This window comes from Meles meles, chromosome 9 (genome assembly GCF_922984935.1).
Source record: "Meles meles chromosome 9, mMelMel3.1 paternal haplotype, whole genome shotgun sequence".
NCBI lineage: Eukaryota > Metazoa > Chordata > Mammalia > Carnivora > Mustelidae > Meles > Meles meles.
Window position 1 is genome coordinate 84,903,537 of NC_060074.1, and position 26,353 is coordinate 84,929,889.

Sequence of the window (26,353 nt, forward strand, 5' to 3'; positions counted from 1 at the left end):
TCTGTTTTCCTCTGTGTACAAGCACGATTAGTCCTCGAACAGCTTGTCCAACTGTGCTCGATCTCACTTCCCACCCTGGTTTCAGGTCTTCTGAACATGGAAGGTTTGAGGGCAGAGAAAACTGACACAGCAGAATTGGTATTTTTGAGTTGGCCATCAGGAAATCAGTCTGTTCATACTTCACTGCAGGGGTTAGAGTGCTGGTATAGGGGAGTGGAAACGTAATCAGCAGAAAGAGCTTTGTACCAGAAATTTGGAGGCAGATAAGGTAAGGAGTGAACTTGGAATAAAGCAGAGAGGAGACAGGCAAAGGGAAGGGAGGCCAGTTGGTATCAAGGACCTCGGTTCCAGTAGGAAAGGCTCTGTATCTCATAATGTTGGATTATGAGAGCTGCCAGACCTTCATAATGTTGGAGATCCTGATGCCAGGAGTCTTCACTGACTCTGCCACAGTCTCTGACTATAGTCTTAAATAATCCTCTTTGGACAAAGGGAAACAGTTTCAAGGAGGTTGAGGCCATATCCACGTATGTACCCAACTCTCATAGGGAAATTTAAAGCATCTTAACTCATCAGTGATGCCTTTATACTGTGTGAATTCTGAGACAGCTGGAACTTTGTGAGGCTAAACCATCTTTATTATTTTCTTATTCAAACCCGAGTTCCTGTATTACAGTGGGAGCATGAATGTTTCTTCCTTCTTCCTCATCCTCTCCCTGGAAGTTTCACCTGCCAAAACGAAAAGAAGATTTTGCAGTGGTACTTAAACCTAAAGAGGAAACAATGCTGGATTATGGTTTCTGAGGACCTCAGCTCTATCTCATTTATTCTTTTTGCTTAAATTGAGGAATTGAGGTGCAGAAATGTCAATACACCTAAAGGAGGTAGAAGCCTGGAGCCCTCAGATTTCTGACTCAGAACCATTCCCTTTATCCTGTGAAATGTTCAGTACACATTTTCTCAATAATATTACTCACTGACCAGAAAATAAGTTGGTCACTACTGCTTATTTTTCTTGGTATTAAGTTTAATAACTATTCCATTAGTACAATAACTTATTGTCATATAAATCCATAGTTATTTGTATCAGCACAATGCACTGAACTAATCATGTCAATGTTTAGTCCTATTATGGGCCATTTAGCTCTCCTACTACATTTGATGCAAACCAAACATTGTGATTGGGCAAACTCTAGGACACAAACAGTTTCACAAAATGTACATGTTTTCCACCACTGAAGGAACAATATGCTTTTTGCAAGTAAACGTTATTAACATTGAAGAGGCCATCCAAACAATATAATAAAGGTCAGCAGGCTATCTCAACTTCCCTGCCTGCTTAGCCCTAGGACTCTGGGCAGTGGAGGTGAGGAAAGTGTAGTGCTGAGAAAGGGAATGGGTCCAGAATTAAGTGATACTTGAATTGACATTTTAGGTCACTGAGAGCAGATTGCAAACAAATTCTCAAAGCTATTGAAGTTTTTCTTTGAACTTTCTCCTTATGGATAGCTTATTTTAATCAGTAAGAAAACTTCTTCCCTGTCTGATGAAATCCTGGAGCTCTGATCCCAAAATGTCTTTGGCTGACCCAAACTTCACTTTTTGTGGCATGTAACATGGAGAATGAAAGAGCTAAAGTTTTGCAATCTCTCTTTCCTCTGTTGAAATGGTTAGCACTATTCAGTGACTTCCCTCTCAGCCTCTATCCTATTGTAAACAGGTAAACTCTGAGCCACTGAAGTTTTGGTTTGTAAGTTACCAGATCCTAAACAGAAGCTAGCCTGTCCTAACTGGTATATTTCCCTAATGATAAAAAGTCTGTGGACTTCTGCACTGGAAACAGAAGTTGAAAGAGTTGCTTATATATTACCAATTTGGAATTTAAGCAGAATGGACACTGGTGTTCTAAGGCTAAGTTAGTTGAAAGCAAGAGTACACTTCCCATTAAGAGTAAGCAAACCTGGTGAGATGAGAAAGGGAGTGTTTTTTCCATTTAAACATGGCTGTGAGACCAAAGTGTTTTAGAGGAGGACGTTAAGTGACACTTTCTGGAATGGCATATCATCCCAGTCATTGCTAGGACAATTTTTTTAACCTTTCTGTTTCACCCTCTGTTAAAAAAAAGAGAGAAATATTTATTACTGATATTTTTCTACTATTGTTACTAAGAAGATTAAATTAGTTAATGCCTATAAAATACCTGGCACAATGCTTGGGTTTTAGTAATAAGTTACTAAATGGAAACAATATTATTCCAACATTATTTTTTCCTTCCCATCTCAATTCCTGTCTGAGTATGGTCATGTTTTCTTCATCAGTGTAAGAATAATTATTTTCATTTATATGAACAGCTTACCATTTATGCCTAATGATGTGTAGCACAATAGCTGTTATACATATCATTAAATGTGTGTCTGATTAACCTTCTTGTAATTTTAATTGCAACACAAAATACCTCTTGTGCATACTCAGCCATCAGAGACTGGGGCTTATGAAACATGGTTGACTGCTTTCAACCTGAAAGAATTATAGGGAACGTCGATCACACACAGCATCAGTCATACACCTGAGAACAGCAGAGCACAAAGAAACGAACACAGGGTTAGGAGTCATGTAGACCAAGGACTGAAACCTTTAGGTCCATCACTATAATTTATTCAGTCTTCAGACAGCTTTTCTCTGTGAAACATGGCTAGTGATACCTATCATGTAGGATTTGTAAAGAATAGAGATGCTGTATATACAATGTTCAACAAGGATCTTGGAACACAGTAAAAAATTTATTAGCTATTACTATTTTTATAACTTTGGACTTTAATTAAATGGGATTTATAGAAGCCCATTGTATTTAGCTACCTCTCCTTTGCAGGTATGTTATCACATCCTCTGCTCTCATTCTCTGCAAATGCAGAATATGAGACACCAGCATGATTTGTCCAAGGTCATGTGCCTTGTAAGGGAAGAAGAGAAGCTGAGCCAGCTGGTTGCCCCACCTCTTCCTTTACTTCCCTCTTTCACTCAGCCTGTGCCCACTACTGGCAAAACAACCTGAGGCATACATTCTTCTGACATTGGCATCCTGTGCCTTCCCAAAGAGAGGAAGCACATTTGAGTCAGGAGGAAATACAACTGCCAAGTAGGAAAGATATCAAAGAACACAGGACAGCTGACCTGTTCTGGGCTGCAAATATGGCAAAAAAGCCACATCAAAATTGTTCCTTGGACCCAAGAAACTTGAGAACATTAAAAATCTATAAGTATGAGTCACACCCCCACTGTGGGAAGGAAACTAGAGTTATCTCCTACTAACCAGAACATGTCTTCATGGGGCCTGTGCCCTAAGTTTCTCCAGCCCTGCCTTCTTTGGTTACCATCTCTGAATACTTTCTTCCTTGTTTAGAGTCTTGACAATGGCCCAGGTTAAGTATAGACTGAGTAATCTGAGCTGTCTTGGTTGAAAGCTGCACATTATCACAGTAGAATAGCTGCTCATCAGAGGACCCCATCTGCTGTATGTAGTGTGATACTTCCTCAGAAGATTTGTGTGAACCTTGATTCAGAACTCCATGGGAGATGAATAGACAAGTCACACTTGACTATCTCTTTCTTGCCTGTTTTCATCTTGGCCAGGTCTTCCCTCTGAGGCCCTGGGAACAGTATATTATAGTCATTTGAATTTTGATGTAGTACTTAGCAAAGGAGAGGAATTACTTTACTTTTTAGGTGTTCCTACAAAATATGTCATTGCAAGGATGAAATAAGAGAATGTGGGTTAATTAGACATATATTTGTGTGTGTCTAGAAAATATACGGGATATATATTAAGTATGTCTTGAAAAATGTCTAGAAAATGATAGTTTCCCTTTTTTTCTTACAAAATAAAACGTAAATCTAGAGAAATAGAGCTATAATAAATATATTCCTGATTACCTAAAAAACTGCAAGGGTTAAAGATAAGAAAGGGTGTCAATTCCCCCATCATAATAAATATTTCATTTTCTACATTTATAATGTAAAATTTATAAGAAAAAAACAAGAAAAATTAAAAAGAAGTCCATATGGATAAGCAGTGTACCATTAGTGTGTATTGTATGCATAGATATATCATTCATTTTAAAATTAATTTACATTTCCTTTCAGACATCAGAAAGCTTTCAGTAAAGTAAAGTACTTTTTAAAACGTACTTTTTAAAGAAATAGTAGTAGAAGTTTGACGTGGCTCCTTGTTAATGAATTCAGAGTATGAATGAAGTTATTTGAGGGTAAATATTTTTCTGGTTATGATAAAATCTAGGTATGAGTTCTGGTTATGAGCTTGTGGTTTAGAAGATTAAAGATGTTATAGCTGGAGTAGTTATTTTTCATCATGTTCTTAGGGAAGGTCCTGGTAAAAGCCTATCCCATGATTAAAACTGAGGATCCCATGACGGCCAATGATTAAAAAAATTCCAAACAGATGTATTTTGTAATAACTAAACACTTTGTCTCTTAATGTCTCTCTTCATTGCAATTATTGAACAGTAGGGAAGAAATTAACTTCTTTTTCTATATTAAGTGAAGTGTCAAAGAGGGAGAAATTGTGCTTCTGTTTAGGTTCTACAAACTTGTAATTCTGAAATGTCATTTTCCTGGAAGCCATATCGTTCATATTACTGGGTTTAATGTGAAATACTGAATATAATTTATTTATATTAACAAGCCCATCTATCACACCACTGATACCTTAACTAGTTTGAGAGGAATACTATGAAAATGTTGATGTGTGCCAGGATTGCTTGTTTGTGGTACTTGGTTACTCCAGGTCTGTCTGACACATAAACTGCATGGGCCTGTTTCTTGAACATGATTTTCATTTGTGCTCCCATGTGCTGGTAAGGGCTGGCTGGATGCATTTTAGGAGAAATCTGTAACTGTTACACGCTCATCTAGATAATAGAATTGAGGCAGTTGTCCATAAATAACAGTGAATGTCGTCTACCTTGCAAGCTGCTGAGGACGATGAGATGGTCAGAGTGCCAATAGAATATTATATAGTGTAGTAAGGACTACTTTTGATTCTCTAGGTAACTCTAGAGGAATATGAGAATAATCTCCAAAGTCCTTCTAATTGCTGTCATTGCCATGCCACTAAATAGCTAAACTATTTAGTGTTGAGGGTCCTGCAAAAATAAGAAAAAAAAAAAAAAATGATGGTGGAGATAATGGCTGATGAGGAGACAATTTCAGAAAAATGAAGTAGCTTGCCAAAGACTAAATTTTAATCAATATAATATATAGTGTGAGAGGAGTAACTACTGAATTAGGTTAGGAAAACTTTATTACATAAGAGAAAGCCCTTGGGAATAGTGACAGGACAGCTTTCCTTTCCCTGGGTCATTATTCACTTTAAAAAACAATAAATGTTCCTACCCCTCTTCATGTTTTTAAGGGCAAAGGAAGGCCTTCATACTTCAAAAATAAATTATTTAACCTGTACTGTGAGGCCTTGAACTTACGCTAAGCATATAGTTGTGAACAGGACAAGCATGATTCCTGCACTCAGAAACACAGCTGTGAAATAGCTAAAAGGTAAACGATTGTGAAAAGGTAAACGATTCTGGGATGAGGACATGAGAATCTTTAGGAAGAGTACCTATCAGAACATTACGGTGAAAATTATAAATATTTGAATTTATAATTGATCCAGGTTTTAACTATTTGAAGTAGATAAAATATGAAGGGAAAGAGAAAATTTTAGGTTGAGTTGTGAGGAAATTCTCTTCAAACTCATTACTGTCAGGTTTGCAGCTTAGTTCATGTTCAGATTATGATTTGATTGTTAACACTTAGGCCTTGCTTTTTATTCAACAGAATGACCTTAAGTTCAAGTGTTAACTCTTCAAATACCTTCAAAGAGCAATTTAAGCTAACTATAAATCAGAACCACTTTTCTTTCTGGATGAATCAAATAAAAAATAGTGTGCTTTGGGCATCTGGGTGGCTCAGTCATTAAGCGTCTGCCTTCGGCTCAGGGCATGATCCCAGATTCTGGGATCAAGCCCCACATCGGGCTCCCTGGTCAGCGGGAAGCCTGGTTCTTCTTCTCCTTCTTCCCCTGCTTGTGTTCCCTCTCTCGTTGTGTCTATCTCTGTCAAATAAATAAATAAAATCTTTAAAAATAGTGTGCTCACTCCATAATAGGGTGATATGTGCTTTTTAACAAATCAGGACAAGACAATGGAGTGTCTACTATATGTCAGGCCTGTGACAGAAGAATAAGTAATGGAGCATATATTCCAAAGTTATTGCCCCCAAAACAAAGCAAATAAAATCTTACATTGGATTTTGCAAATTTAAAACTGATATAAAATGTGGATGATAGATTTTATAATGTATATTATATCATTATTATGGTTCTCCAGAGAAACAACAGGAGATACATATATGAGAGAAAGAGAGAAGGAGGGAAAGAAAGGGAAAGAAAGATACATATAGAAAGACTGACTCATTTCATGGAATTGGCTCATGCAGTTATGCAATTGTGGGGGCTGGCATGTCTGAAATTTATAGGGCAGGGCAGCAGGCTGGAAATTCAGGCAAGGTTTCTATGATGCAGTCTTGAGGAATTTTCTTTCTATTTTGGGAGACGTATGTTTACTTCTAAGTCCTTCTGCTTCTAAGGTCTTCAGCGGATGGGATGAGGCCTACTCATTGAGAGTAATCTGCTTTACTTAAAGTCAGTTGATTGTGTTAATCATATTTGCATTTATCTTCACTGTGACATCTAGACTTGTGTTTAAGCAATTGAGCACCATAGAGTATAGCCAAGTTGCCACATAAAATTAACCATTGTAGTGTATGCCCAGGGCCAAGAGCAATATTCTTGTTCCTCTGGTTGGAGGCAGAAATTTTTTTTTTTTTAATAGAGTAGTTTTGAAAATTGTCAGTAATTCCCACTACTAAAGGTTATATTAAAACAGACTAGTATTTACATTGAATAAAAGAAATAAAATATTTTAAGAATTAAAAATTGGGACTAATTCATTAAAAATGAATTAAAAATTGGGAAGAAATTGGGGAAAAATGGTGGGAAAACATTTGGTGTTTATTATTGTATATGATTCCTTAGTAATGGCTACTTTCATAACACTTCACTGCGTAGACATCAATCCATGTAGAAAGACATGGACATAAATCCCTGTGTTGATTCATTATTTTGGGAGTCTGGAATCACCTTGAATTGATCAGCCAGTTTACTTTAGAATATGGTACAACATTAATTTTATTGTATTATGACAAATAGGGAGAAAAGAACTGATTTGCAAATGGACCACCTGTGATATTGACGAATAGAAACTGCCCAAATGTAGAGGAAATGCTGATTTGGAGCAATTTACAGATATTGATGTTAATAAAAACTAGTTTTGTCATGTTAAATATAACTAGGCAAAAATTTGAAAGGATTAAGAGCTTAAAATAATTAAATGAAACTTAGAACTTAATGAGATTTTTATTCACTTCCCTTTGAACTATTTTAACTGAAAAAAAAGGCTTTTAAAAAGCATCAGCATAACTTTTTTAAAAAATACCATGTGATGCTTATCTTTGTATTTGTTTAGGTAATACCTGCTGTCTTCTTCCAGAATAGCCATTCCAGAGTCAGGGTTTCTATATATAGCCCCTGTCATATACATGTACTTATCCCATAGAGAAATATTAATGATCAGAAAAAAAAACCCCAAAAACAAAAAACAAAGAAAATTTAGTTTCAAGATAACTGTGATTGAATTTATGTTCCATATTTATGAGAGTTTTCCACAGAAACAAAACCAACAGCACGCACTGACACATAAAATTAACCATCAGAGATTCTTAACTGATTTAAACTATGAGTTAGAATAACTTGTGTGATGGTAATACAAGCAAGAAAAGAAGAGGCTACAGAATCAATATGAAGTATTTTGGGTCTGATATGCCTAAGTTTTATTCTTCAAGAGCTAGTCAGACCTAAGTACAAATAAAATTCTAATATCAACTGCAACAAAAAGGAAGATGTAAAAAGGAAATTGATGGTAGACCAACAAGAGAAGAAGGGAAGTGTCAGCTCAGGAGACAAAAGGTTATTTTATTTATATATTTATTTATTTTTGCTGGTAACATGGTCCTATTCATTTCCTCCCTAATGGGTGCTCTCTGCTACTTTTCTGAACCATTGAGAGCAGCTGCTGAATAACCTGCACAGCTCAGCTCGTGACTTCTCTGGCACCCACATGGTTTTCCTGAAAGCCCAGGGGGAGGTTAGTGAAGAGAAATTACCAGCACAAAACAGGCAGAGCTGAATTCATGATCTATAACACTGATTTGTAATCCAGTCAGCTTTGTAGATAATCCTTCCTTATTCCCCACTGTGCCATCAAACTGGCTTCAGTGAGAGATGGAGATGTATGTATTTTTCTGCCATTGATCTGTAATCAAAAGCTGTGACAATAGAACATACTAATTCTAGTTAGCCAAGATGGTAGTTCTTTACTCGTCCTCCTTTTTCCTTCCTGAGGTTCAACATTTTATCCCCAGTCAGAGAGATGGATAGCTGAGTAACGCAGGCTTCTGTGCATTCTGGTCAGTTGCACTAGTCCATTATTGGGTTGTTGTACTACTACCTGTACACCGCTGTGTGTAGCGTGCTCCCATTTCCTTCACCAAGGCACTTCTCTCCTCCTGTCATGTCTAGTCCCCACAACCAGCCAGGTTAAAATAGGAACAGAAAACTTATCAACTTATTCTATGCTATTCTATTTTGATTTTTGATTTATTTTGATTTATTTTTTCTATAGTTTCAAGTTTTTATTTAAATTCCAGGTTTATAATAGTGTAGTTTTTATGGTGTAGTATTCTACACTATAGTGTAGAATATACTATGGTGTAGTATTCTACACTATAGTGTAGAATATACTATAGTGTAGTATTCAGGGGTAGAATTTAGTGATTCATCACTTACATACCACACCTAGTGCTCATCACAACAAGTGCCCTCCTTAATGCCCATCACCCATCTAGCCCATCCCCCTGCCCACCTTCTTCCAACAACCCTCAGTTCTTTATAGTTAAGAGTCTGAAGAAAAAAATAGGGGCTCCTGGGTGGCTCAGTCATTAAGTGTCTGTCTTCAGCTCAGGTCATGATTCCAGGGTCCTGGGATTGAGTCTCACGTCAGACTCCCTGCTTGGTGGGGAGCCTGCTTCTCCCTCTCCCACTTACGCTGCTTGTGTTCTCTCTCGCTCTCTCTGTCAAATAAATAAATAAGATCTTTGGGGAAAAAAAGTGTCTGTTTTATGGTTTGCATTTCTCTTTTTTTCTCCCATGTTCAACTGTTTCTTTTCTTAAATTCCACATATGAGTGAAATCATATGTCATTTGTCTTTCTCTGGCTGACTTATTTCGTTAAGCGTTATACTCTCTAGCTCCATCTACAATTTTGCAAATGGCAAGATTTCATTCTTTTTATGGCTGATTAATACTTCATTACATATGTGTGTGTATGTATACACACACACATATACACACCCCACATCTTCTCTATCTGTTCATTAGTCGATGGACATTTGGCCTCTTTACATAATTTGGCTATTGTTGGTAATGCTGCTCTAAACATCAGAGTGAATGTATCCCTTCAAATCAGTATTTTTTGTATCCCTTGAGTAAATACCTAGTAATGTAATTGTTGGGTCATAGTTAGTTCTATTTTTTATTTTTTTGAGGAACCTCCATGCTGTTATCCAGAGCACCTATACCAGTTTGCATTCCCACCAACAGTGTAAGAGGGTTCCCCTGTGTCTGCATTCTCACCAACATCTTGTTTCTTATATTCATTTTAGGAGTTCTGACAGGTGTGAGGTGATACCTCATTGTAGTTTTGATTTGTATTTCCCTGATGATGAGTGATGTTGAGCATCTTTTCATGTGTCTGTTAACCATCTCTTTGTCTTTTTTGGAAAAATGTCTATTCAAATCTTCCACCTATTTCTTAACTGGATTATTTGTTTATTTGAGTATTAAGTTTGATACGTTCTTTATAGGTTTTGGATACTAACCTTTTATCAGATATGTCATTTGCAGATATCTTCTCCTATCGCAGAAGTTGCCTTTTCATTTTGTCGACTGTTCCCTTCACTGTGCAGAAGCTTTTAATAAGTCCCAATATTTCATTTTCGGTTTTCTTTCCTTTGCCTGCAGAGATATATCTAGTAAGGAATTGTTATGGTTGATGTCAAAGAGGTTATTGCCACTGTTCTTCTCTAGGATTTTGATAGTTTTCTGTCTCACATTTAGGTCTTTTATCCATTTTGAATTTATTTTTGTGTATGGTGTAAGAAAGTGGTCCAGTTTAATTTTTGCACATGTTGCTGTCCATTTTTCCTAACCATTCATTGAAGAAGCTGTCTTTTTTCCATTGGATATTCTCTCTTGCTTTGTCAAAGCTTAGTCAACCATATCATTGTAGGTCCATTTCTGGATTTTCTTTTCTGTTCCATTGATCTCTGTGTCTGTTTTTGTGCCAGTACAATACTGTCTTGATCACTACAGCTTTGTAATATAGTTTGAAGTCTGGAATTGCGATGCCTCTAGCTTTGGTTTTCTTTTTCAAGATTTCTTTGTCTTGAACAGACTGATAACTAATAAAGTAATCAAAAATCTCCCAACAAACAAGTATCCAGGACCAGATGTCTTCCCAAAGGAATTCTTCCAAACATTTAAAGAAGAGTTAGTACCTGTTATTCTCAAACTATACCCAAAAATAGAAATGGAAGGAAAACCTCCAAACTCATTCTATGAGGCCAGCATTACCTTGATTCTAAAACCAAAGACCCCACTAAAGAAGAATTTCTGGCCAATATCCCTGATGAATGTGGATGCAAAAATTCCTAGCAAAATACTAGGAAGTTGAACCCAACAGTATATTAAAAGAAATACTCACCACAATCAAGTGAGATTTATTTCTGGGCTTTAAGGGTGGTTCAGTATTTGCAAATCAAACACAGTGATATACCATATTAATAAAAGAAAGGATAAGAACCATATGATCTACTCGATAGATGCAGAAAAATAATTTGACAAAATATAGCATCCATTTTTGATAAAAACCCTCAACAGAGTAGGGATGGAGGGAACATACCTCAACATCATAAGGTTATTTCTTTTTATTTTTTTGCCATTATAATAATAAAGTTTTATTTTTATATCATGCATTAGAGTTTCAAATAAAATATATTATTTAATGATCATATCAATTTTGTGAGATCAGAATTAGGATCTCAGTTTTCTAAATGAAGCTAAGAAAGCTTAAGTGACTTGTCCCAGTTTTACATAGCCAATGTGTGGCAGAATTTAGGTCACATGGCTTATTTTTTTAATTAATCTTTTTATTAACATATGTTATTTGTTTCAGGAGTACAGGTCTGTGACTCATCAGTCTGACACAGTTCACAGCACTCACCATAGCACATAACCTCCCCAGTGTCCATCACCCAGCCACCCTATCCCCTCCGTCCCCACCTCCAGCAACCCTCAGTATGTTTTCTGAGATTAAGAATCTCTTATCATTTGTGTCCATCCCAGTTCCATCCAGTTGTATGAAAGGAGAAAAGGTTATTCATTTTTAATACAAAAGGAAGGAATTACAAATTTCAAAGTTGTCCATAGAGAGAAATTAAGCCATTAAATGCTATCAGTTTATATACTATGCATCTTGGGAAATGAACATGGAATTAGATACCATATGAAGATCCAGTAGCAATGAAGATCTTTGCAGGTTTTTGTTTTCTCACTTGGAAAGATGATTTGGTTATTTTTGAGTAAGGGGATGGATCAAATATATGTTAGCATAACTTCTAGCTGTACTCCCTCAATACTGTCTTGCAAAGACCTTGTGCATTGTAACTAACAGAGATAAACAGCAACAACAAAAAATACACAGAATAGGCCTAAATCCTATACTATACAAAATTAATTAGCCAACTAAATTTCTCAATAAAAAGTAGTTATTTTAACTAATGGGTTCTTTCTTAATTAATATGGCAAAGCAGTCTTGTTTAATGTGTTTACATTTATTCTTCTCTTCCCTTGGCCGATTGTATTTTTAATCTCCCTTTTATCTTGCCAAATTCTATTAATGAGTATATTTAAATACACAAAACATTAGGTTGGGAAAAATATTAACATACACACCAACTATTCACAATTATCTAGCCGTAGTTTAGCTTTCTTCCCAATCCATATGTACTAAATTGGTTCTTTTATTAAATCACAGATATTTTGTTCTAGGTAAGCATTAAATTTCTTTCTTATCAGACTTTTTATGTTTCTAAAAGATTTTCATTCACGAATTGTGTGTGTGTGTGTTAATGTTGCTAATTTTGAGGAAGATATTGCAGGTTGAATTCTCTAAGAAGTATATTCTGAAAGATAGGGATGCAGAAAGTTTATTAGGGAGTGTTCCTGAAATCCTGTGGAAGAGAAGGGGAGGAACGAGGACTGGCTGATTGAGAACTGCTATGGAGATTCTTTTTTTTTTTTTTCTTTTTTTTTTTTTTTCCATTTTATTTATTTTTTTAGCGTAACAGTATTCATTCTTTTTGCACAACACCCAGTGCTCCATGCAAAACGTGCTATGGAGATTCTGAAGCTGAGATGGCCCTTCAGAGTTGTCCTCCTTTGGAGCAAAGGGGCAGGGTCTTGGACAAGTCATTGGATGGTGGCTGACCTTATGAAGAATGTATGATTTGAGCCAGACAGCTGTATATAGCCAAGGACAATTTCCGGAAAGGGCTAATAGCTGAGAGATACTAGCCAGCAGTAGATAAATGAGGTTGGGCTAGTCTTTGTTCTTAAAAACAAAGTATTAAAGAAGAATCTTTAAACAATGTTTCAATAATTCACTTTTATCTGTACTTTTTCTTATTTATTATGTAAATGCAATTCTGTTTAAATACTTAACACTCTTCCCAGTGCTTCTCTGAAGGTAGTTAGATACTTTTCATCCTTTCGTTTTTGGGCTACTGTCTTTACATAATATTAACAGGAAGCTGATTTAAATATACTGCAACATCCAAGTTATTTAAGCGACTGGGAAAAAGAAAGAAAAAAGGGTATACATACCCTTTTTTCTTATATATATATATATCACCATGTAATTTTACCCAGTTTTACACATATTTTTCTTCAAGATTTTACATATACTTCTCTTCCAACTAATCAAAACAAAATGCTAAAATAACCAAGTTAGTGTCAAGTGTTAGTTTTAAGCTATAATATTTTAGTATCTTTAAGTAATATCATAAATTAAAAATGTGGTTTTATATAACAATATATTAATACTAGTGAGGAATTTTTATGACAGAAAATTTGTTCAATAAGTAAGAAAAACTGAATTTTTGCATCCGTTTAGAATATAACTTTATCAAGTTAAAATTTAATAGAGTCTAACACTGTTTCCTTTGGCTCATAACTTTGAAGTCAGTCAGTCACTGTGGCCATATTTTATGATCACCCATCTGTATGGTGGTCAACCCCAGGGAGTCACATAGACTACAGTCTTAATGCACCCTCTTATCTAGTACTCAACCTGTACAACTGTACATATATATTATGCTTCTGAGTACTTCACCTTATTTCTGCCCACTTATCATCAATTGAGGTGTTTCTTTTATTTAGAAAGTCCAACTTCTGTAGTATATAACACAGAATTAAGCACTTAATAGTGTATCAGTATATCATATTCAAGGTTTAGATTCTAAAGTTAGCACATAGGGTATAAATCATGTGTAGTTAAAACTACTCTTTAAACCTGTGCATAAGGCTATACTATTTCCTTATGTATACTAACATTTGATAACTATGGAGCCAGAAAGGAAGCTTCTAAATCAGATGTAGATCTTAGAAACTCTCTTCAAAACACGTATCTTATTCCTAGATAAAGAACTCTAAAATGTTCTGCAGGATTTACTTTCTCAGTTTTAAAGCTGAGTCTCTAAACTGTTAATACATCTCAATAATAGTATTTTTCTTTCAATTTGGAAAGCACTTGGCATAGTCCTGGCACACAGTAGGTGCTCTGTAAATATTGATGGATTTGAGTCCAAGTCATTCTATTCTTTAAATAATAACAGAGGAGAAAAAGACCACTTGAAGAAATGACCAGATTAGCTCAGATAATTTCTTAAAACAAGAAAAACTGACTTTCTGTATCTAAAAGCAAGACTTTGTGTTAAGCTGTAGTATGTGAAATTGTCTTATTTGTAGGTACATATATGTATTTAAGGTAGCAAAAACAAGGTATTTAACATTTATGTACGTAATGATAATAGTAATAGAAAGTAATAGAAATATCATCCAAGCAGAAATTCAATCAAGAAACAAGAGCACTGAATGACACATTGGACCAGATGGACCTCATAGATATATACAGAACATTCTACCTAAAATAGCAGAATACTCATTCTTTTCGAGTGCACATGGAACTTTCTCCAGAATAGACCACATACTGGGTCACAAATCAGAGCTCAGCTGATACCAAAAGACTGAGATTACTCCTTGCATATTCTCAGGCCACAATGCTTTGAAACTGGAACTCAACAACAAGAAAAAGTTTGGAAGGAATTCAAACACTTGGAAGCTAAAGACCACGCTGCTTTAGAATGTTTGGATTAACCCGGAAATTGAAGATGAACTTAAACAATTCATGGAAACCAATGAGAATAAAGACACTTCAGTCCAAAACCTATGGGATATGGCAAAGGTGGTCCTAAAGGGGAAAATACATAGCCATTCAAGCCTCCCTCAAAAATCAACAGTTATATGCCAATAAGTTAAGCAACCTAGACAAAATGGATGCATTCCTAGAAACCTAAAACTTCCACAATGGAATCAGGAAGAAACTGACAACCTGAATACACCAATTATCTAGTAACGAGATTGAAGTAGTGATCAAAAACCTCCCAAAAAAACAAGAGCCCAGGACCTGACGGATTCCCTGGAGAATTCTACCAAACATTCAAGGAAGAAATAACTGCTTTTCTTCTGAAGATGTTTCAAAAGATAGAAGAAAACTTCCAAACTCTTTTTATGAAGCCAGTATTACCCTGATCCCCAAACCAGGAAAAGACCCCACCAAAATGGAGAATTTCAGATCAATATCCCTGAAGAATACAGAAGCCAAGATTCTCAACAAGATCCTAGCAAGTGGGATCCAACAGTACATTTAAAAGGTCATCCACCATGACCAGGTGGGATTTATCCATGGGATGGCAGGGTGGTTCAACATTCACAAATCAACCAATGTGATAGAACAAATCAATAAGAGAAGACAGAAGAAATGCATGGTCCTTTCAATTGATGCAGAAAAATCATTTGACAAGATACAGGATCTGTTCCTGATTAAAATGATAGGGATAGAGGGAACATTCCTCAACTTCATAAAATCTATGAAAAACAGCGAATATCATCCTCAATGGGAAAAAGCTGACAGCCTTCCCTTTGAGATCAGGAACAAAACAAGGATGTCCACTCTCCCCAAGGTTGTTCAACATAGTACTAGAAGTCCTAGCAACAGCAATCAGACAACAAAAAGAAATAAAAGGTATTCACATTGGCAAAGAAGAAGTCAAACTCTCTCTTTTCTCAGATGACATGATACTTTATATGGAAAACCCAAAAAATTCTACCCTCAAATTACTAGAATTCATACAACAATGCAGTAATGTGGCAGGATACAAAATCAATGTACAGAAATCAGTTACTTTCTTATACAATAACAATGAAAAAACAGAAAGGAAAATTAAAGAACCATTTCCATTTACTATAGCACCAAGAATCATAAGGTACCTGGGAATAAACCTAACCAAAGAGGAAAAGGATCTGCACTCGAAGAACTACAGAACACTCATGAGAGAAATCAAAAAAGACACAAAAAGATGGAAGAGGATTCCATGCTCATGGATCGGAAGAATAAACATTGTCAAAATGTCTGTACTGCCTAGAGCCATCTATACTTTGAGTGCCATCCCGATCAAAATTCCACTGGCATTTTTTAAAGAGCTGGAACAAACAATCCTAAAATTTGTGTGGAATCAGAAGAGACCCTGAATTGCTAAGGAAATGTTGAAAAAGAAAAACAAAACTAGGGGCATCGCATTGCCTGATATCAAGCTTCACTACAAAGCCGTGATCACAAAGACAGCACGGTACTAGCACAGAAACAGACACATGGACGAGTGGAACAGAGTAGAGAGCCCAGATATGGACCCTCAACTCTATGGTCAAATAATCTTCAACAAAACAGGAAAAAATATACAATGGAAAAAAGACAGGCTCTTCAGTAAATGGTGCTGGGAAAATTGGACATCTATATATAGAAGAATGAAACTCAACCATTCTCTTACACCATACACAAAGATAAACTCGAAATGGATAAAAGACCTCAATGTGAAGCAGGAATCTATCAAAATCCTAGAGGAGAACATAGGCAGTAACCTCTTTAACATTGGCCACAGCAACTTCTTTCAAGATATATCTCCAAAGGCAAAGGAAACAAAAGTGAAAATGAACTTTTGGGACTTCATCAAGATCAAAAGCTTCTGCACAGCAAAGCAAACAGTTAACAAAATGAAGAGGTAACACACGGAATGGGAGAAGATATTCACAGATGACACTACAGACAAAGAATTGATATCCAAGATCTATAAAGAACTCCTCAAACTCAACACACACAAAACAGATAATCTTGTCAAAAAATGGGCAGAAGACATGAACAGACACTTCTCCAAAGAAGACATACAAATGGCTAACAGACACATGAAAAAACGTTCATCACTATTAGCTATCAGGGAGATTCAAATCAAAACTACATTGAGATACCACCTTACACCAGTTAGAATGGCCAAAATCAACAAGACAGTAAACAACAAGTGTTGTAGAGGATGTGGAGACAGGGGAACCCTCTTACACTATTGGTGGGAATGCAAGTTGGTGCAGCTACTTTGGAAAACAGTGTGGAGATTCCTTAAGAAATTAAAAATAGAGCTACCCTATGACCCTGAAATTGCACTGTTTACCCCAAAGATACAGATGTAGTGAAAAGAAGGGCCATCTGTACCTCAATGTTCATAGCAGCAATAGCCACAGTCACCAAACTGTGGAAAGAACCAAGATGCCCTTCAATGGATGAATGGATAAGGAAGTTATGGTCCGTATATACAAAGGAGTGTTAGGCCTCCATCAGAAAGGATGAATACCCAACTTTTGTATCAACATGGATGGGAGTAGAAGAGAGTATGCTGAATGGAATAAGTCAAGCAGAGAGAGTCAATTATCATATGGTTTCACTTACTTGAGGAGCATACGTAATAACATGGAGTACCTTGGGAGATGGAGAGGAAGAGTGAGTTGGGGGACATTGGAGGGGGAGATGAACCATGAGAGACTGTGGACTCTGAAAGACAAACTGAAAGTTTTGGACGGGAGGGTGGGATGGGGGTGGGGGGATGGGTGAACCTGGTGGTCAGTATTATGGAGGGCAGGTATTGCATGGAGCATGGGTGTGGTGCATAAACAATGAATTTGGGAACACTGAAAAAAAATTAAATTAAAAAATTTGTATTTTCAGCCTTTCAAATTTTTGCTTAATGGTGGGAAAATGTACTCATTGTTATTTTAATTAACAGTCCTTAAGTGGTAGTAGGATTGAATGTGTTTTTATGTATTTATGACTCACTCTGTATTTCTCTTCTATAAATTGTTGGCTTATATTCTGTTAGAAAGTCTTATTTATTTATAGGAGTTCTTTCTTGAAACGAAAACTGTCAGTTACATGAGTAGTAATTATCTTTTCCCAAATGGTGATTTGTTTCAAATTTTATTTAACGTGCCCTTTATTATACAGAAAATTTTAAGCTCAACATGATCTAATTTATAATATTTTTAGGTTTCAATATCAAAATATTGAATATTACATGTATATTTACTTTAAATTGTGAAGATTCATTATTTGCTAGTACCTATTGTGTTAATGGACTGAAATTATTAACAGTTCTCTATCATAATGGACATGATGTTAAGCTTTTTCTGCAGAGGGGTCTTGAAGGACATTCCAGTAGGTATAGGACTTATTTTCGCTGTTTCTGATGTGTTTCCTTCTGCTGCTCTTTTGCTTCTGCTACATGGCTGGTCAGTGGTGCAAATGTGGGGAAAATCTGACAGTGCTCAGTTGTATGTCCAGAGTGCTCAGTCCTTTGGCAAATCCTCTGTCCTGGCCTGTATAGTGACTGTCTTTCCAGATCATTCAGAGGCAGAGACTACATGTTGAGACCCACTCCAGCGTAAGTCCAGTGGACTTCATGACCTGAGCTGAAGGCAGAGGCTTAACCCACTGAGCCACCCAGGTGCCCTGTTCCTTATTTTTTTTTTTTTTTTTTTTTTTTTTTATGTTTTCTATTTATTTATTTTTTTTTCAGCGTAACAGTATTCATTCTTTTTGCACAACACCCAGTGCTCCATGCAAAACGTGCCCTCCCCATCACCCACCACCTGTTCCCCCAACCTCCCACCCCTGACCCTTCAAAACCCTCAGGTTGTTTTTCAGAGTCCATAGTCTCTTATGGTTCGCCTCCCCTCCCCAACCTCATCTTGGCTTCTCCTTTTCCTTTGTTCTTCACACTAATTCTAGAATTATCTTCTCAAATTCTTCAAAGGTTTCTATGAAGTATCAATTTGTTTTTAATTAAATACAGATTCATTTAGGGAAAATTACCATAATTACAATACTGAACCCTACCATTCATGAACATGGTATTTCTCTCCATTTATCCTTGGCTTTTTTTTGGTCTTTTATTAAAAAGTAATTATTTTCTCCAAAAATTAGTCTTTGTTACTTTATATACATTTTTTGTTATTCTAATGAGTAAGTTTTTTTAAAAAAATATACCTTCTGATGAATAAAAAATGTTTTCATGTGTTTATTTATCATGTAAAATTAAGAAAACTTACTGAATTTTTTCATTAAACCTAAGTTTTGTTTAGATATTTTCTTGCATTTCGAAGTCACTTTCATATTATTTGTTTATGATGGTAATTTCCTCTTACCACTTCCATTTTTGAAATTCCTCAGTCATTTTTTGTTTATATTCATCCTTTAATATAATCAATACAATGTTTAATAGAGGTGGTAATAAACACTGTTGCTAGGTTCCTGATTTAAAAGAAAGAAATCTAAAATTTGACTAGTATGGTATTAACTATAATTTTTAGTCAATATCTAGGGGAACTCCCTAGTGTTACTAATTTGTTATCAGTTTTCAGTCACAAAAGTTGAATTGTTTAAATGCTTTTTCTCTGTTTGTTGAGATAATTATATGATCCTATGACAGCTTGAAGTAGAAAATTATGTTAACAGATTTTCTAAAATTAAAACATCTTTTCGTTACTGAGTAAACCCTTCTCATCATAAAAGGCACTTTATAACTTGATTCACCAATCGTTTAGTCTGGATTTTTCCATACAGGCTAAAAAGCTTAGCTTGTAACTCTCCTTTATTATTCTGTCATTGCCCCATTTTAATATCAAAGTTTTTCTAGTATCATAAGATGAGCTGGGAGTACTTTTCCTTTTTTTCTTCATAATCTGGAACAATTTGCATAAAAATGAATTATTTATTTAAGAGGGCTTTTTTGTGAATAGTTTTCTGACTATTAGTAATTCCATTTTCTTCATAGTTACACATTTTTCAGTCTTTCTATATCAGTGCAACTGAATTTTCATCATTTGTATCTTCCTGAAAGGATATACTATTTATCTACGCGTTCATACATTTCTTCATAGTATTTCTAATCTGTCTTTACACATCTATCTTTACAATCCCTAATAATTTTTGTTTGTATCTTCGCTTACCAGTCAATGTTTCTAAATAATTTTTTTTTCTCAAAGATTTCTCTTGGTTTCACTGATACTTTCCACTCCTTCTTTACTTTTTTCAGTTTTCTGCTTTTATCATCAGACTTTCCCTTGCTTTCTTTTTAGGTTTGCTGTCATTTTTTGTGTGTGTCAAATTTTTTTATCCAATTTTTAGGTCATAAGTATGTCTTTTGAAGACTTTGTATTCTGTGCTACACTAGCTATATCCTACAAATTTTGATGCATTGCAGTTAAATTGTTAAGTTTTAAATATTTTATTATTTCCTTTGTGATTCATTCTTTGACCAAAGACGTATTTATAAATGTAATTTAAATTTTCAAATGTATTTGTGCATCATAGACTTTTTAATTCTAATTCCATTGCATTTTGCAAGAGGATTTGTTTGATCATAGATTTTGGTTTGTTTAAACTTCTTTCATAGATAGTACATAGAAAATTTTTATAAATTATATGTGTGTTTGGAAACTGTACATTCTGTGGATGTGGCCTCCTGTATATAAATACACATCTATTAAATTACATTTTTATTCATGGGCTCTATATGGTTTCTGTCTTTTAGATAATTGAATTTTTATTATATATAATATATATTATATATATAATATGTATATGTTTATATATCCAAGTGTATTTTAGATATATATACTTAACTAATCATCTATATTATATCATGGATAGTGAATTTACTAGATTTTCCTTATATTTCTGCAATGTTTTCTTTAAATATTTTGAGATTGTCTTGTTACATACATACAAAGATTATTGTATCTTCCTAGCAAATTGTTTCTTTTGTGAAAGAGTGATTTCTTTTAACATAAAGTCCATTTCTAGGTATTAAATGAATACCCTGGCTTTCTTTCGGTTAGTATTTGCAAGATGTAACTTGTTCTTAGCTTTATTTTCAATATTTCTTTTTTTAAATTATGTTACGTTATGTTATTTCTGAGTTACATTTAAAAATGTGTGAAAGAGATAGTATTCACCAAGTTGTGGATGTCATCTCTGTTTTTTCCCAGCCTTACGTCAGTTGTGACTAGACCTGGCCAACGAGCATGGTGATAGTGTTTCACAGATAGAGGATATGTATCCATAGATAATTTCAGGTTCATGGGAGAAAGAACTATTTGTTTAAGTCACTGTGCTTGTAGAGTTAATTTATCACAGTATAGAGTAGTCAATTCTGACTACTAATTTTATAAGCTGAATTTTAGTTTAACAGCTGAATTCCTGTTGTTGTGTTTAATCTGAAAATCTGTCCTTCATAATTTGAATTGAATCTGGTAAGAATTTTCTGTGATTGCTGTTATGCTTGGCTTTCTATACTAGCTTCGGCTTTCTTTTTACCATGTTTTCCTTGTCTTTTCTACCTTTCTCTCTTTCATTAAATTATTAATGGTTAATTTATTCCTTCAAACCTTTTCACATTCTATGGTACATTTTTTGAAATTAGTCATTCAGTTTTCATTATTTTAGTAATTGGCCTTAAAAATTTAATATGCCAACTTGTCTTGATATCTAAGTTTAATTGGTTTATCTCCACTTAGTCTAAAGAATTCAAAGGACCTTAGAGATGTTTTTTACTCTAACCATTCTCAAATTGTCTAGAATTTTTATTCTCATTTTAATTCCCCACTAAATTAGTAGTTGTGATTTTTTATTTCTATAATTTATCTAAAAGAAAAAATTACTTAAAATCTAAATTTATCATATTCTAAACAATTTAGAAATTTATAAGCGATTTTTTGCTTTCTTGATCCTTCAGGGATTTTTTAGTGAAGGTCATATATTGATTGATCTTTCAATGAAAATCTGAATGATAAATGATCTCACTTTTTTTTTAAATGCCTTTATTTTGTGTTAGTATTTAAAATTGTTTTACTGAAACTTTGGAATTTAAGGCTGATGTTATTTTTTCTTAGCCTTTTGAATATTATTTTATTGTTTTTACATTTTTGAGATGATATAACATTTTAATTCTTTTTTAAATATAAGATTTATTTTCTATAAAAATTTACGCTTTTTATTTTTTAAGATTTCATTTATTTATTTGACAGGCAGAGATCACAAGTAGGCAGAGTCAGGCAGAGAGGTGAGAGGCGGGGGTGGCGTGGTGTGGGGGGTGGGAAGCAGGCTCCCTGCTGGGTAGAGAGCTTGATGTGGGTCTGGATCCCAGGACCCTGAGGTCATGACCTGAGCCAAAGGCAGAAGCTTAACCCTGAGCCACCCAGGCATCCCAAAACTTTACCCTTTAAAAAAAAAAATCCTTCATTTTTTACCATAATGTCTATAAGTTTGGATTTGTATTTATTTATTGGAGTCAGGCTCCTTTTATTTATTCAGTCCAAGTTTTGTTTTTTCACTTGTTCTGGAAAATATTCAGCCATTGTTTCTTTGGAATTTGCCTATCCTACAATAACTCTATTCTTTGGAGACTTTTTTTATGTGACATAAGTTGGATCCTCACATTGATGCCTTCATAATTCTGCTTTTGTACTGTCTAACTTCATCTTTCTCTTTTGCTTCCTGGATAATATAATAATATTTAGTTCCCAATATATATATTCTTCTTGAATTGAGCTCTCTTTGATGCTACACACTTTCAGCAAGTGTATATTTGATTTCCTTTTGAAACCCTCCTATTTTTCTTTGTCTCTATGTATAGGATTCTATTCCTTCCTTTTTACCTTAAATAAATTTTAAAATACTTATTTTGTGGATACTTTAGATGGTTTTATTTCACAAGTTTTTTGGGGGGTACTAATTCTCTTATTCATTACATCTTCTTTCTCTCCCTCATGGTGGAAATCCCTTTTAGGACTTCCTTTTTTCAAATTTTTACTTTTTTTTCCCGTGTGAGTGCTCTATGAGGCCCAGGTCATGGAAGTAGTTTCCAGAGTGATTTTTAGTTTACATTTGTCAGTGCCCTCAGAGATTTAATTGGTCCAGTATCAATTTTTATGTATATTTCTGCACTACTGGCATGCTGTAAATTAGAAATTTATATATGCAGAGTAGTTTTGAGGTTTCAGTTTCTAAGCAGTTAAATATAAATAAATAAATAAATAAATAAACAAACAAACAAACAAACCTAGTCAGACATAAAACCTTACTGATGACTTTTCTGGGCCCAAAGGCATAATTTCTCTAATTCCATTTTCATTAAGAGGAAAGATACCTGGGGGTCCAAGTCTCATTCAGGGACTACAATTCCAACCCTGTAGCCTTTCTGGAATAATACTCTGGTCTTTAAATGTTGGGATAATTTTAGATTTCCTATTTCCCTTATCTCATATTTTAGATCTTAACATTACCTAACATTACCTCATGTGCTTTGCTTTGCTGACTTCAAGTTCTTGACACCTGGACATTTTCTTTTTTTAAGGTCGGCTATGTTTTTTCTTTGTTTTACTTATTATATTTTACTCAGCATTTTTACATGTTTGGAATGAGGCAGAAATCTGTAAAGTCTGTATTTTAGTCCACCGTGTTGTAAAACTTGAATTCGGTCAATGTTTATATTCATGTTTTGCTATTTTAATTTTTAACATAATTATAGACTTACATAGACTGAATTTATGCTGCTTTTTCCAATTAGTGCAGTTCTTGCCATTATGAAAAAAAATTTCTTAAGTATTTGTATTCTTTTAGATTTACACCATCATTACCTGAGCAATATAGTTTTTTTTAAAAAGATTTTATTTATTTGTTTGAGAGAGAGAGCATGGGAGCAGGAGTGAGGGGGAGCAGAAGGGAGGGAGAAGGAGGGGGAAAAATTTCAAGTAGATTCTGCACTGAGTGGGGCTCTCAATCTCAGGACCCTGAGATCATGACCTGAGCTTAAACTAAGAGTCAGCCACTTAACTGACTGAGCCACCCAGGTGCCCTTGGGTTTGTTGTTTTATCCTTAACTTTTGGCTCTGGGATATATATGTATATAATTTATTTTTGCTACCTTAAAAAGTAATGTGGGATATTGATTTACTATACATATTTACATAGGTATTATAGTGATGATTTGCTACTAGGTTAATCTCTTGCATAAAGTTTGAATTGTATTAGAAAATCAAAAGAACAGGGTTTAAAGAGATTCATATATCAAAAACTGAAGTCAAATGCTGATAATGGTTTCAAAACAGTGTTTGAATTAATTCATTATAATCCACAGTCTGGCTTTATGGCTGATAAACTAATTCTTCTTTTTCAGTGTTGAAGTCTTGATCAAATTCATGTGCTGTTTCTTGCTGTCATAGCTCACAAAGACTGAAGTAGAAATCCAGAATATTAGGTTGTTGACTCACAGTGAGTAATGTGTCAGGCAGAATGAATGAATTCGCTTGTTAGCTTGATCATTACATTTTCTCTATATAGATAAAAACATGAAAAGAAAAATTATCAGGTAGTTGTTTGGCTATTTTGGAATCACAAGAACTGATGTTTAACAGTTTTTTGAGCTTTAATATTATCAGGGGCTCATAACTTGATATATCAGTGGCGATAATAGGAACATACCTGTCTGATGGACCTTTATTCCCATACATCTAACACAGCCTTTCCTGAATTGATAATGATTGCATGATCAGTGGCTGTTTCCTCAGTGGCTCCTCTGCATCTATGCTTCTGTTGCTAAATAATCTTGCTTTGCGTCGATGTTGGCTATTTTGAATTATTTATTGTTTTCAATCAGGTTCCGGCTAAGTTTTTGTTAACCGTGAAGTCTTTCTGTCTTCTTAATGTATTTGACTTTGGAATACCATTTCTATGTCTTATCTACCATTGTTATTACTAGTTCTAGTAATTCATTGAATTACTTGAATTCATTGATTCATTGAAATCTTCACATTACTTGGTTACCATGGTATATTCTTTTATGAACATTCTGTCATTTAAACTTGTAACACAGCCTTGTGAAGTAGAAATTGTTGTTATATCTGTTTTGCTGATGTGTAAAGTTCTAAGTGACCAACTTACCCAGTGAGTTTGTGACAGGTTTATAATTTATATTTAGGGCTATTAACTTTAGAACACTTTTACCCACTTAAGTTTCACTGGTTCTTGAAATGAAGAGAGAGAAATAACTCTTTCACATTTCTTTGTAGCCCAGTGATAGTATATTAGATTAGAATTATAGTGATAATCCTCATTTTATATGTGAGGAAATAGATCTAGAAGCTCAGGGTTTTATCTAAGACCACAAGCTAGTTAGTTGCCAGTCAAGCCGAGACTGGAATGATAACCTGTTAGTCCTGGGATCTTTCCAGTGATTCTAGTGTTATTTCCTTCTTCTAATTTCCCTTCTACATCTCCCTGTTGTAATATGTGGACATTTCATTTACAGGACTTCCTGAGAAAGACCAGTCATGAAATGATTGTGGTTGTGTATTGAATTAATGGTATTTACATATCTATACAGACACACACAATCATAAAGATGAAGAAATGACTACTATCATTACTAGGACATGGACACTAAGGTTTTTGAATGTGGTAGTCAATTTTCCTTTCTTTTTTTTTTCTTTTTCTCCCCTAAACTATACATCCTTTTAAACTATCTGAGCAACTATGGATATTTGTAACACAGTAAGAATGAGGGATACAAAAATTGGAGTTTCAAATACAACATTAAACAAACAATATCTGTGTGAAAATTTCTATTTAGTACTCAGTAGGCTATAACTAGCTAAGTAACTAGTTCAGAGAGACATCCCACTGAGAGCATTCCCTTTTTCATATATTCTGAATGGACAGTTTTGGCTTTGCAAAAAATGGCCTCTTTCTAGTTAACATTCAGAAGCATTATCATTGTCCAGCTGAGCTGCTGTGTGGGGCAGCCATCCTAAGACTCTGCTCTCTTTAATTTCTAAAATGATTGAAATAACATGGTAAAGATTCAGTCCTTTGAAGCCAGTTGTATATAGGAATTATACGACAGTAATCCCAGATGGGTGGGGCTTTGTTTTTGTTTTAAAATTTTTAGGGAACATTATGCCTGTGCAGGATGTCAGCGTGGCAGATTTGAAGATCAAAGTTCTTTTTTTAGGTACAGCATATATGCCAAAGCTAAGACATCTCCCTAGGCTCATCGTGCCCATGTGTACTAACTCTTAATAATAGCTGCCAATTCCAGTAAGAAAGAAAGCAATTAAGTGCCCGTACTCATCCCTCCTTTGTTGAGTCTGACAGGTAAGGTGACATTGTGATGATGCATTACCGGTGATGGAGTCACCAGGATTGAACAAACCAAGCATTATTACCCCGAGTAGCCAAAAGAGCATTCTTCGAGAAAACAGTTAATTTGTGAAGTTATCTGAAATACTTGAGAATCCAACCCTATAGATGTAAAGGTAGAATTGCAAACTCCAGAAGTAAATAATCAATATAAATTGTAAAGGATTAGAATATTTTTTCTATTAGTG

At 34.8% G+C, this 26,353-nt stretch overlaps 1 long non-coding RNA gene across 1 annotated transcript; it reads right to left on the minus strand.

The window, feature by feature from the left end:
- Positions 1 to 331: 331 nt before the first annotated feature.
- Positions 332 to 5,149, minus strand: LOC123950823. The gene is made up of 3 exons (XR_006820306.1): positions 4,979 to 5,149; positions 2,456 to 2,566; positions 332 to 729 (listed from the first exon to the last, which is right to left on the minus strand). It is a non-coding gene; the product is annotated as an uncharacterized LOC123950823 (long non-coding RNA).
- Positions 5,150 to 26,353: the final 21,204 nt, after the last annotated feature.